The 13762-nt window shown below is 41.3% G+C and overlaps 1 protein-coding gene across 5 annotated transcripts in view; it reads right to left on the reverse strand.

Annotated features, from left to right (window-relative positions):
- LOC109398102 (mitoferrin) overlaps positions 1–13762 on the reverse strand; it is a 367824-nt gene that overhangs the window by 196925 nt on the left and 157137 nt on the right. The window lies entirely within an intron of this gene.

The following is a 13762-nucleotide window of genomic DNA, read 5'->3' on the forward strand; positions in this document are numbered from 1 at the left end:
CTGTGTGGGTATTTTTGGGGTCGGGAAAGGTTCTTAGCTTGGTGTGAGGCCTCCCCGGTCTCTGGAACGGGGGGCTCCCATACAGATGACTTCGCGGTATTTACCAAGACGTCCATAAGTGTTGATGGTTTTAAGCAACATCACAAAAAAACCCATCTTCAGTCCATCTCACTTGTAACAAGAGCTGCAAGTTTTACTCGAGAGAACTCTAATGGCACAGTAAAGTCTGGGTAATTTGCGCAATACAGAACCCATTGAGATCACTAGCCTTTGCCCAGCAATTCCTATCCCTACCTCCGCGTGGCACCGGCCGGCCTGCGAGCAACCTGTGGGAAGATCGGATAACCAGCCCCGGTGGGAACTTTGGTCGTAGGCTGACAGGGAAGGGGGGGGTTTGCTTCTGCAAACATAAGCGTCTGTTCTCCAAGACGAGTGGCTCACGACAGCGACTGATCTCCATGTTAGGGGCGGCTAATCAACGTCCGAGTGCCAGCGAAGGACTCTAAGCTCAACTGTGCACTATGGTCCTCCGGGAAGTAGGGAATTGGTGTCAGCAACAGAATTATACGAACCGAGACCAACGGCAACGACCCCAGCGAACAAAAAGGGCTTGCGATTAGAAGCTCAGTACGTAAAACTGCCGATCTCTCTACTTCATTGGGAGCACCCGCATACGTGCCGATTACTGAAGATCCGCGACATCGTAGCACTGCAGGAGGTGTGTTGAACTGGATCCATGGGGCGAACGTTTAGAGGTAATCATACGCATGCTTGCCACATGCAGGGAAAACACAACTCCGTACAATTTGGTCCAGAGGATGTGTAGGGATAAGTTGAGCTGGAACGCCGTTTCAACGGCTATCACCCATATGGTCTGGGAGCTATAGAGGAGGTGGCGCGTGGACTCAGAGAATGGCTAGTTCAGATGCGGTACAAGAGGTGGTCCAGGGGTTCGGAGTCGGCTTCGTAGGTCATACCGGTGCCCTGCGGTCGAGATCGACCCTTACAGCGATTAAGTGGCCGCGGAGAGGAAGTCCCGGTAGCGGTGCTGTCGTGGCGTCGGTCTACTGGGTTGGATCCGAGCCCGCGGTTGGAAAGGGTCCCCGGCAAGGGTCGGGGTAGGTAAGACCCTGCTGTCTGCAACCTTCGGGTGCATCTGGTAGGGCCTGAAGGGTAGTGATACCCTTCCTTTGCGGGCAGGTCAGATCGGGTTGCACGTGGTCATCAGTTCTTGATGTCTGCTAAGCAGTTGGGCGCGGGCGGGGTTGACCCTGCCCGCCTTCCGAGGACAAAGGGAGTGGTGAGGACCACTCGGGAAACTGGCTAAGCGCCAGCATGCTACCGTGATGGACTCTCCAAAGCGAGTCATCGATGTTCGTTGCTGCAGGCTACACGCAACTAACCTTGAGGGTGCGATGTGCACTAGCCCCTCTCTGAAGCAATTTTTTTTATTCCGTGTCGGGTATTTCCATCACTGCGACCAGTTTTTTGATCTATTGTGACATATGCCCCTGATAAGTTTTAATATAGCTATGTATTTCAAGATGACGTACCACTATTGTGAGTGATCGCCATCGTTTGATTAATAGCATTAACCCAGCACGGTTCGACGTTTCGAATGAACTGCACTACCGTACTGGGTGTTGTTCTCCAAATGTCAGAGGGTTTGACGAAGAACTTACGTCTTGTTGTAAAGAGTGCCGGACAGTGGCACAGTAGACGTTCCGAGTCTTCTTTATCTGTGCCGCAAAAGCGACACATATCATCTTGAAGTTTTCCCATAAGCTTCAAGTGATATCGGCTCGGACAATGACCTGTTATAAGCCCAGTATATACGCTAAGATCTTTTTTTGGAAAGATCCAGTATTTTGCAAGTCTTAGAAACATTTGGAATGATAAATCGCCTTGCTTGCCTTGCTATACAAGTGTTTTCCAATTGTTCGTCACTTTCGAATTTTCTCTTATTTTGAACTCCATTCGCAAAGCACAGGCCACAAAAAGGTTCGGGTCCTATGAACTGAAGAGATGATCCAAGCCTTGCTAATTCATCGGCTCTTTCATTTCCATCAATTCCACAATGGCCAGGAACCCAATATAAGTTGACCTGATTATGACAGGACAGATCTTGAAATGATTTAATGCACTCCCAAACATGTTTTGATGTACATACCGCTGACTTCAAAGCATTTAGTGCTGCTTGGCTGTCAGACAATATGCATATATTTGAATGCCTATAGTTTTTTTGCAAACATATATTAGAGCATTCTAAAATTGCTTGAATTTCTGCCTGGAATACAGTTGGATACTTTCCCATGGGTATCGACAGGTTTATCCCTGGGCCAGTTACTCCTGCTCCCACTTTGTTGTTCAATTTTGAACCGTCTGTATAAAAAAATAATCGATCCTGGTCGAAATTCTGGACCACCGACTCGCCACGAACTTCGATCAGGGTCATAAACTTTAAACATACGGTCAAAATTGTACCTTTTTTCCATCCAGTCTTCGTTGTTCATAACTATGGAGTTTATGCCAAAAGTTTTTAGAATTCTAAGATGCCCATTAAGGTCACCTTCCAAGAGGTTCGTAGATCTTTTGATTCTTAGAGCGCTCTTTTCAGCTTCAAATTGTATAAATTGATGTAATGGAAGCATGTGTAGTAAAGCATCCAATGCCAATGAAGGGGTGCTTCTCAATGCTCCAGTTATTGAGAGAGTCGCTAGTCTTTGTAATCTTCCTAGTTTTCTCTGAGCGACGGATTCTGTGGTTTTCTGCCACCAGACCAGTGAGGCATAGGTAATCCTGGGTCTCACGATTGCCGAAAAGATCCAATAAATCATTTTCGGTTTCAATCCCCACTGCTTACCAAATGTTTTTTTTTTGCTTATCCAAAGAGCATTTGTCGCTTTTGTGATTATCTGCTCTAGGTGTGAATTCCAATTCAGTTTGCTGTCAAGGACTACTCCGAGGTACTTGACTGTATTTGAAAGATCTATAGGTGTGCCTTTCAGGTATAAATTATTTATAGAAAATTTTCTCCTCTTTGTAAATGGTACAATAGTAGTTTTTGAAGGATTTACATTTAATCCTTCCCTATCACACCACGATGAGATACAATTTAGAGCAGTTCGCATTCTGTTTGCGATGATTTGGTCATATTTCCCACGCACTATTATGACTATATCGTCTGCGAAACCAATTATTTCAAATCCCTGTGATTCTAAGTTTTTCAGAGGATCATCAACTATCAAAGACTCCAGAAGAGGTGATAAGATGCCTCCTTGTGGGCACCCTTTCACTGCTCTAACAGATATAGAGGAACTTCCTAGGTTTGCTGATATCTCCCTTTTGGCTAACATTTCATTAATCCAATCAACAACACATTTATTGAAACCTCGTTTCATCATGGCCGTTGTTATTGAATTATGAGATGAATTATCAAAAGCTCCCTCAATGTCAAGAAAAGCAGAAAGAGCAATTTCTTTGGCATTGAGAGAAGCTCAAAAACAACAAAGCGGCTGGTAAGGATGGTATCGCAGCAAAACTCATCAAGATGGGCCCGGAAAAGTTGGCCACCTGTCTGCATCGGCTGATAGTCAGGATCTGGGAAGCCGAACAGCTACCGGAGGAGTGGAAGGAAGGGGTAATCTGCCCTTTCACAAGAAAGGTGACCATTTGGAATGTGAGAACTTCGGGGCGATCACTATTTTGAATGCTGCATCCAAAGTGCACACTTAGAAAAAATCACCGACTTCGGTAATATTTTACCGAAATCTCAACCGTTAAGTTTTTTTACCGGAAAAATTCGGTGACGTTTACCGAACTTCGTCAAAATTTGACAGATAAACGATAACATTTTACCGAAATTTGGTAAATTTTACGGAATTACGGTAAAAAAGCATTACCGAACGCTCAGCAGTTGAGATTTCGGTAAAAATTACCGAACACGACTAGCTGTGTGCTTGATCAAACTTTCCTATATTATAAAACCTAAATTCAAAAGCATGGAATTGTACTGAACTATATGTGAATATGCAATTTTGCTATCAGCTTTCTATTAATTTGTAAGCTAAACCCTAAATCTAACTTCGCTAGAATATTTTGCCTTGACTATTAAGACGTCTTGTACCGACTTTTCGAACCCTCTAAGCAGAATACCCTCTCCGAATGAGTGTAATCAGTTTCGATTGTTAAAGGATAAGCAATTAGGGCGGAATTAAAAGGTACGAAACTGATTACACTCATTCTATTAAGACGTTCGACAACGTCGACCATTTTTTTCTAAAGGGAAGTCGTTCCGCTCACCCCAAACTCCCTCTCGGAGCCATTGTAACGACCCTGAGGCCCAGGATAAAGCCTGGGTGGCCACAATAGGGTGGCCCAACAAAAGTATATTCTAGCAAAGATCATCTTTCGTCGTCTGTCACCTAAAACGAATGAGTTCGTGGGAAGTTATCAAGCCGGCTTCATCAACGACCGGTCGACAACGGACCAGATCTTTACCGTACGGTAAATCCTCCAGAAATGCCGTGAATACCAGGTCCCAACGTATCACCTGTTCGTGTTCATCGACTTCAAGACGGCATACGACAGTATCGACCGCGCAGAGCTATGGAGAATTATGGACGAAAGCGGCTTTCCTGGGAAGCTGACTAGAGTGATTAAAGCAACGATGGACGGTGTGCGAAACTGCGTAAGGGTTTCGGGTGAACTATACAGTTCATTCGAATCTCGCCGGGGACTGAGACAAGGTGACGGACTCTCATGCCTACTCTTCAACATCGCTCTGGAAGGTGTGATGCGACGAGCCGGGCTCAACAGCCGGGGAACGATTTTCACAAAATCTGGTCAATTTGTGTGCTTTGCGGACGACATGGATATTATCGCCAGAACATTTGGAACGGTGGCAGAACTGTACACACGCTGGAAACGCGAAGCAGAAAAGGTCAGACTGGTGGTGAATGTCTGAAAAACAAACTACATGCTGGCAGGCGAAACCGAACCCGACCGGATCCGTGTGGGTAGTAATGTTACGATAGACGGGGATACCTTCGAGGTGGTGGAGGGATTCGTCTACCTCGGATCCTTACTGACTACTGACAACAAGGTGAGTCGTAAAATTCGAAGGCGCATCATTAGCGGAAGTCGGGCGTACCACAGGCTCCAGAAGAAGCTGCGGACTAAAAAGATTCACCCACGCACCAAATGCACCATGTACAAAACACTCATAAGACCGGTGGTCCTCTACAGGCACGAGACATGGACACGGTGTGCCTGGTGGACAACATTATTTTAAAAAAATCGGTATCGCTAAAATAGCCACCAAACGAAAGCTAAGGGTCGCAACTTTCATTTGAGACTTAAAGGAGAAAGTTCCATCGGCGGGTCTAGAACAATTTTTTTTTAGAAATAGCGTGATTTTTTTTGTATTTTCTCGAAGTACTAAGTAATAACGAAAAACAGTTTGTCCATTGCCAACATGGCTTTCCGACGGAAGATTTTTTATATGATGTTAATTACACTTCCCACAAACGCATAATAGTCCCATGTTAATAAAAAACAGTAAACAGTAGTCAGTTTCGTGGTTATGGGCAGTAATGGGCAGTAATGCTTCAAGCAGGTGGACATGATGAGTTCAAATTTCAATTTACATGTGTACCGCGTCATTCTTTAATACTCGTAATTTTTATTAAATCACCGTGTTGTGTTCATCCTTATAGAATGCATTTGACAACACTTTCAATTATTTAACGAATTTTATTATTTTCTCTATTGAGCAATGTACGATATAAGCACAGACAAACAGACGTAACACTCTTCAATAGGGCTTGGCACATGCATTTAACGATGAATTCAAATTTCGTTTGATTTCCGCGATTCTTTCATCAGAGGTGCTAATGTTCGATCGCTTTGATGTTTGCAAGTGTACACGTTGCTGAATCATACAAACGAAACTTACAGGAGACATGTTTAAAAGTGTGCGTGTTAGGCAAACGTCAAATCGCATCCCATCATGGCCGACAGTGTCTCGCGCGGTTCTACCAATTGATTGATGCACCAAGCGAAAAGCAGAAGAAGTTTTGACATCCAAGCGGTGTGCCGTCGATGAGATCCTCGTCGCTGATTGGTCGATGGATGTAAAAGACACACCGCTTGGATGTCAAAACTTCTTCTTCTTTTCGCTTGGTGCATCAATCAATAAATGGATGCGTGTTCATGAAAAAGGCAGCAAAAAAAATGATTGTTCTCTAAGAGCTACGTCTGTGATATAAGGGAATGGCTGTGTGTTCCAAATACCATGAATTGGCTAAAACTGCAAACTGAACATGTTATTGGTACTTTTACTTTATAAACAGGTTCTATAAATCTCTAGGCACAAAATATTGCCAATTTATTTGACTGAGCTGTTTTAACGTTGAACAATTCGTCATTGGAATCATCGTCATCATTAAACATTTGAAAGCTGTTTTTTTCATTCAAAACAAAAGTATTTGCTGTGAAAATATATTCACTGTACTCCACATGAGGAATAGAATGCAGTGAATATATTTTCATGGCCAATGTTTTGATTTACAGCGAGAAAACTGCTTTTTATTTTCCAAAAAATGATGACATATGCTTGAGCCTTAAGTGAAAAACATCCTTAAGGCCATGATGTTAGATGCTAAGATACTACAGTTTATTATTATGTTTCCAGTTCAAAACCGAATTAGCGACATTTTTTCTTTGACTTCCGCTGCTTTTGCCTTGCGTTAAACACAATGTCGGAAGTGGGGCGCTGTATTGTACACCTGGTGCTCTATACAGCGCCCCACTTCCGACATTGTGTTTAACGCAAGGCAAACGCAGCGGAAGTCAAAGAAAAAATGTCGCTAATTCGGTTTTGAACTGGAAACATAATACAAGACGACATACACTTTCCAGAATCCTAAGATGAACGCAACTCGATATTTTCTGGAATCAAATCTTTAAAACGCGTGTATTTCTAATTGCACAGGTGAATCACGGCACATAATTTGAGAAAGGTGTTCCTACAATAATGGAACAAAACTTTAATAAACATTGCGTTGATTTATTTAGTTTTTTGGTAAAATAGGTACTTTTTCATAATATCTAATTTTTATCCGACATTTTTTTGTTCTCTAGGCCGTCATTAACATAACCGTCATCATTTAAAAAATCTAAAGCGGTTTTCTCGTCCAATACTGATATTTTCGAATCAAAAATGTATTTACTGTACTGCTGCAGGAGAATGGAGTACAGTGATTACATTTTCAATGCAAACATGAAATCTCCCTTTTGCATTTTTAATTAAGAAGAAACTGTAGTTCTTGCAGCACTAAATATTTTGCAATTACAGCAAATATCGATACTCTGTGTAGAAGACTCAAATTATATTTATATTTAAAGAAAATAATTCTAAAGGGTATGATCTCATCATTGAACGAATAAACTTTAAATGAGTGATTGTGATATATTATCGTGGGATAATACCAACTTCTATATCTGGTATATTTCAGAAAAAGTTGATCAATAATCTCAATAACCTACAAATACAAATAAAAACAAATTGGGACTTTTCTTTTTTATTCTGTCTTTTATTTGTATGCTCAGCCATATAAAACAAATATCTAAATCTGTGAATATCAACTAACTTCGATAATATTGATGGTTGCAGAAAAAGCTTCTTCGAACACAGCACGCACACCTTGGTACGGTTTTCATCGTGACTTTGTGATTTCATGTCATAGTTGTTTCTCTAAAAGTTTGGAGCAAAGCTATGTTGACATTGAATTTCTTTTATTTTTTATGATTCAATACCAAATGCTTTACCGCACAGCAATCCTTCAAATTAGTACCAGAAAGGGGCACAAAATGAATGTATACCGGCCTATACTGGAACGTGGTAATTTTATCCGAGCTACTTTGTTGATCGTTATATTTTTATTGACATCCAAGTCATGGCCTACTACGACTGTAAAACTTTTCGAACATTTGGCTCTGTCGATAAAAACGAAGATGGCAGTCGAAATAACTCCTTCTACATGTCAATAAGGAGAAGATGGTTAACACATATAGCTAAATATTGGTAAAATTCTATTACAACTCCCTTAAATATTTTTTTTTACACTTGTCTAGGCAACATTTTGTGTGGAAAATTTTGAATATGTTTTTACCCGTTTACTCTATTAATATGATACGTTACTAATGAGCGACATCATAGAGGGCCCATATAGCCGAGGCGGTAAACGCACGGGTATTCAGCATGACCATGCTGAGGGTGACGGGTTCGATTCCCGGTCGGTCCAGGATCTTTTCGTAAAGGAAATTTCCTTGACTTCCTTGGGCATAGAGTATCTTCGTGCCTGCCACATGATATACACATGCAAAATGGTCATTGGCAGAGGAAGCTCTTAGTTAATAACTGTGGAAGTGCTCATAGAACACTAAGCTGAGAAGCAGGCTTTGTCCCAGTGAGAACGTTACGCCAAGAAGAGAGAGAGAGAGAGCGACATCATACGAGCCCATTAGGTTACACTCAAGGTTGAAAGGAAGAAAATGCAAGTCTAGACACATTCTACGCGTTACGTTTTGTGCGAGAATCAAACTTTTGCTTCCAAAAATTGATATGTTGTCATAAACATACCAACCAGCATGTCAAACGAACAGATTTGGATAGAAGATTCAGTTTATGCTTTCTAATTGGGAATTGGACCTTTGTACTTCGAAAGAAAACAAGAAATACAGCGTAACGGGACACCATCGCAAAAAATGACGAATTTTGACCGAATGCCAAGGAATTTGCTACTTTCTAGAAGCAGTTTTCAAAGTTTCAGGTACTATTAGAAGAATTTAGGTAATTATCTTCATTTTGGTGCAAAAAAAATCAAAATCGACAGCAGGAGCCCGGAAATATCGTTCAATGAAATTCAAAAACCGCGGTGTAAAAGTGCGTGAAATGTGTCCTTATAGTAATAAATTTTGAAAAAAAAAAATTGTTCTAGGACCGCCGATAGAACTTTCTTGTTTTAGCCTCAAATGAAAGGGGGGACCTTCAGCTTTCGTTTGGTGGGTGTTTTAGCGATACCGATTTTTTTTAAATAATTTTGTTCTATCAGACACACCGTGATGGACCATGCTCGAGGAGGACCTGCAAGCACTCGGAGTTTTCGAGCGATGCGTGCTAAGGACGATCGTCGGCGGTGTGCAGGAGAACGGTGTGGGGCGGAGAAGGATGAACCACGAGCTCGCTGCACTTTACGGCTAACCCAGCATTCAGAAGGTGGCCAAATCCGGAAGGATACGGTGGGCAGGGCACGTTGCAAGAATGCCGGACAATAACACTGCAAAGTTGGTGTTCGTGACAGATCCGGTTGGCACAAGAAGGCGTGGAGCGCAGAGAGCACGATGGGCGGACCAGGTGGAGCGTGACCTGGCGAGCATTGGGCGCGACCGACGTTGGAGAACTGCAGCTGCAAATCGAGTATTATGGCGGCAAATTGTTGATTCAGTATTATCATGAATTTGATGTTGACTAAATAAATGAAAATGAATGAGATTATATGAAGCTTGATGATTGCTAAACTAGTACCAAAATTAGGGATGCCATTAAAACATGTGGACATTTTTTATTGAATTGGGCACAACAAACCACCATGAAAGTCTGGTGTTATTGTTTTGTCACACCGTATGTCTGTAACTTATAAAGTAGTGAACACTCAATCAATTTAGTACAAACCAAAATTCACGTAATTCCATGTCGGCTGCCAAAATTTCAGCAAAATCGGTTTACTAGAAACTATGTATCGTCAGACTTGGCCGTTTTGTATGAATTAGAACAGGTGGTCTTATTGTTTTGTCCGACACTGTACGAGCATCCAAAAAGACACAATTTCGAATGTGTTCTAAGTTTTACATGACTTTGTATTACACGAACCAGTAAAAATTTTCTTCAGTTCATATGTAGGCTTTCATGTAAAATTAACGTAGGTTCAAGTGCCACCAGAACTACGTGAAGGTTTCCAAAGTGCTCGACCAGCCGGGTCGGTCAATAGCTGTCCGGACGTATCTTTCACGGACATCGTAGCATTCATCTTAGTCCAACTAAGGCGACGTGAGACATCGTAGAAGAGACGAATGTCGCCGGTGTTTGCGGCTTTCGTGCCTTTGTCGACTAGTGAGTTCGCACACGCTCGTTTGTCCCGTCTACAGGAGCGTTTCACTTCGAGCCGCATAGCGCTGCTACGGCTTTGGCTCCTCGTGTTTTCGCTCGCTCTATCGCGGCTTTGGCGTTCCTTCGCTGCTCTTGCTTCCCCCAGGTGTCATCTGTGATCCATTGCTCACCCAAATTATTCTCGCCGGTGACGATGAAGACATCCCTAAGGTGCCATTAGACTGTTTGCTATGATAACAAATATTTGGCCAAACAAGCCCAACAAATGACCAACACAGCGTGAATCATGGCAACTTTGGATAAATGTTGGACTACAATGACAAATATATTTGCCCATCTAATGGACTCTTTAGTGACGCTCCATTGGCCATTTAGCGTCCCATGACGTGCTCACTGCTCATAGTCCGAGTTGTCGGAACCAACCTTCAAGTTGAAGTCGTCCTTGAGGATCTTGATGTCACCTTTTTGGGATCTTATCCACGCAGCGTTCAGTTGACTGTAAAACTTCTCTTTTTCTTGCATTTCGGTATACAGTCGAGTCTCTTACTGAACGAATTCCTATTAAACGGACTCCTATTAAACGAACTCCTACTAGACAGGGGTGAGCGTTATAGGAGACTGAGACTAAGAGCTTATGGGATTTCGGCATTTTGGGGGTGTGGCCTATTATCTCGGGTGTGTTAAGAGTTAACGCAATACTTTCTTCGGCAAAGTTTTAGGGCTTGATAAGGTCTACCATTTAGAACTTTGGTTCATATGATTAGTTGACAATTTGGCCGCTAGAGGGACCATCAACAATTTGATGCTAAATTGCACTACAGAAACCATATCAGGTTATCAAGCAAACGTTACAATATGCGATAGCTCAAGACCCTGATAATTTGGAAGGATAGTGTCTTCGGGAAAGTTGTTGGGTACGCCAATAACTTACTGACGATGAGTTGTGAAGTTCGAAATTCCTCCACTGGGCGGCGCTAGTGAGCAAGTAAATTTTCAAAACCTCATATCTCAGAATCCCGATAACTTAGGAAGTTGGTGTCTTCGGCAAAGTTGATCAGTATAACATAAACTTACATAGAAATAAACATTTGTTTCGCAATTCTGCCACAAGGCGGCGCTAGTGAACATGCAAATTTTAGAAATCTCATAGCTCAGAATCCTGATAACTTAGAAAGTTGGTGTCTTCGGCAAAGTTGATCAGTATGACATGAACTCACATTATTATTATTATTATATTTTATTAAAGCCACTTTACCAAATAAGTTGGCATTCGTGTCCAAAATGAACTCACATAAAAACAAACACTTGTTTCAAAATTCTGCCACTAGGAGGCGCTAGTGAACTTGCAAATTTTAGAAATCTCATAGCTCAGAATTCTAATACCTTAGGAAGTTGGTGTTTTCGGCAAAGTTGATCAGTATGACATATACTTACATAAAAACACAGAGAACAGACGTCCAAGTCCAGTTCCAAAACTGTGTAAGGAATTTAACGGCCATTTGAAATCGGCAACACAAGTGGCAATAGCGTGGCGCTGCAATCGGTGAATTTCCCATACTAATTTAATTCACCACTTGAAATGTTTCAATTCACCACTGACTGTGGCAATATGGTGTTTGGTGGCGTTAGTGTTGTCATCGTGTATTGGTTTGCAACCTTACTCAAGTAAAGATTCAAATCCTTACACAACTTTCCGAATGAAATTTGTTCTAGCCTGGATGTCTGTTCTCTGTGATAAAAATAAACACTTGTTTCGCAATTTTGCCACTAGGCGGCGTTTTTCGGGTTTTTTCGTCTTTTTTCGATTTTTTTGGCGGTTTTTCGGCTTGGCAAAACTAGTGTCGCTCCCCCCGATTACTTAGAAAGTTGGTGTCTTCGGAAAAGTTGATCAGGATGACATGAACTTACATAAAAATAAACACTTGTTTCAAAATTCTGCCACTAGGCGGCGCTAGTAAACTTGCAAATTTTAAAACTCTCACACCTCAGAATCCTGATAACTTTGGAAGATGGTGTCTTCGGAAAAGTTGATCAGAGTGACATAAACTTACATAAAAATGAACACATGTTTCAAAATTCTGCCACTAGGCGGCGTTTACTGATTTTTTCGTATTTTTTTCGACTTTTTTTGGGGGTTTTCGGCTCAGCAAAACTAGTGTCGCTCTCCCCGATAACTTAGAAAGATGGTGTCTTTGGCAAAGTTGATCAGAATGACATAAACTTACATAAAAACAAACAATTGTTTCGCAATTCTTTAATTTTTTAATTCTTTTAATTCGTCTAGTAGTTTCAGCTGGCATACTCCTAAAAATTCCACGGAGGATTCCTTTCGAGTCCGACTGACATCAAGGTATACAACTAATAAAATATGCATGCTGCCCAGGGGCAGAATTTCAAACCAAGTATCTCATCAATGAAGAATACAGTCTACGAGATTGCAGAATTCTGAGCTCTGAGATTTTCAAAATTTGCATGATTACTGGTGCCACCTAGAGGCAGAATTCTGACACAAGTGTCCCATTTTATGCAAGTCTATGTCATACTGATCAACTTTGCCGAAGACACCAACTTTCTAAGTTATCAGGATTCTGAGCTATGAGATTTCTAAAATTTGTATGTTCACTAACGCCGCCTAGTGGCAGAATTGCGAAACAAGTGTTTATTTTTAAGTAAGTTTATGTCATGATCAGTGTCTTTTCCAAAGACAACAACTTTCTAAATTATCGGGGGGAGCGACACTAGTTTTGCCAAGCCGAAAAACCGCCAAAAAAGTCGAAAAAAGATGAAAAAACCCGGTAAACGCCGCCTAGTGGCAGAATTGCGAAACAAATGTTTATTTTTATGTAAGTTTATGTCATACTGATCAACTTTGCCGAAAACACCAACTTCCTAATTTATCAGAATTCTGAGCTATGAGATTTCTTAAATTTGCAAGTTCAATAGCGCCCCCTAGTGGCAGAATTTTGAAACAAGTGTTCGGCCAATGATCATTTTGTAAATTTGCCTCCAAAAAGTTAGTTTTTAGGCCACATTTGGCTTTCCCGAATTTTAATATGTTTTGCTCAACTCCTACAGCATTGGTGTCAAAGAAGCAAATAACCAAAAAAACATTGGAGAATATGATGCCGTTTTGAAAAATCCAACTTATTACGTATATAAGGGTGTTCCAGAACGAAATCTATCAAAAAATCAACTTTTTAAGGTTTTTCTGATCACAAATGTGACAATTACACATCTTTCCTTCAATTTTATTAGCACACGTTGTTCGGAGAAGTTGTAGCAAACAAGTATAGCTTTCAATTTCTGCCGGAAGAATTAAGTTTTGACAAGTTTTAGTGTAGTTATGATATTTTGAAGTTCAAAAATAGTCGAAAAACACAAAATTGATTTGATGCACCTCTTAATTTCAATGGATTTGGCTGAAATTTTGACCAGTTACTTCTTTTAGGATGCCAATCAAAATATGGGGGTGGACTTGAGAATCAGAGAACATTTTTGAAAAGCTGGACAGGCCTAATATACAGGTCGGACTCGATTATCCGGAGTCAGGTTCTGATGCTTCCTCAACATATATCTGGGGAACAGAATGTT

The sequence above is a fragment of the Aedes albopictus genome, chromosome 2 (assembly GCF_035046485.1).
Source record: "Aedes albopictus strain Foshan chromosome 2, AalbF5, whole genome shotgun sequence".
Classification (NCBI taxonomy): domain Eukaryota; kingdom Metazoa; phylum Arthropoda; class Insecta; order Diptera; family Culicidae; genus Aedes; species Aedes albopictus.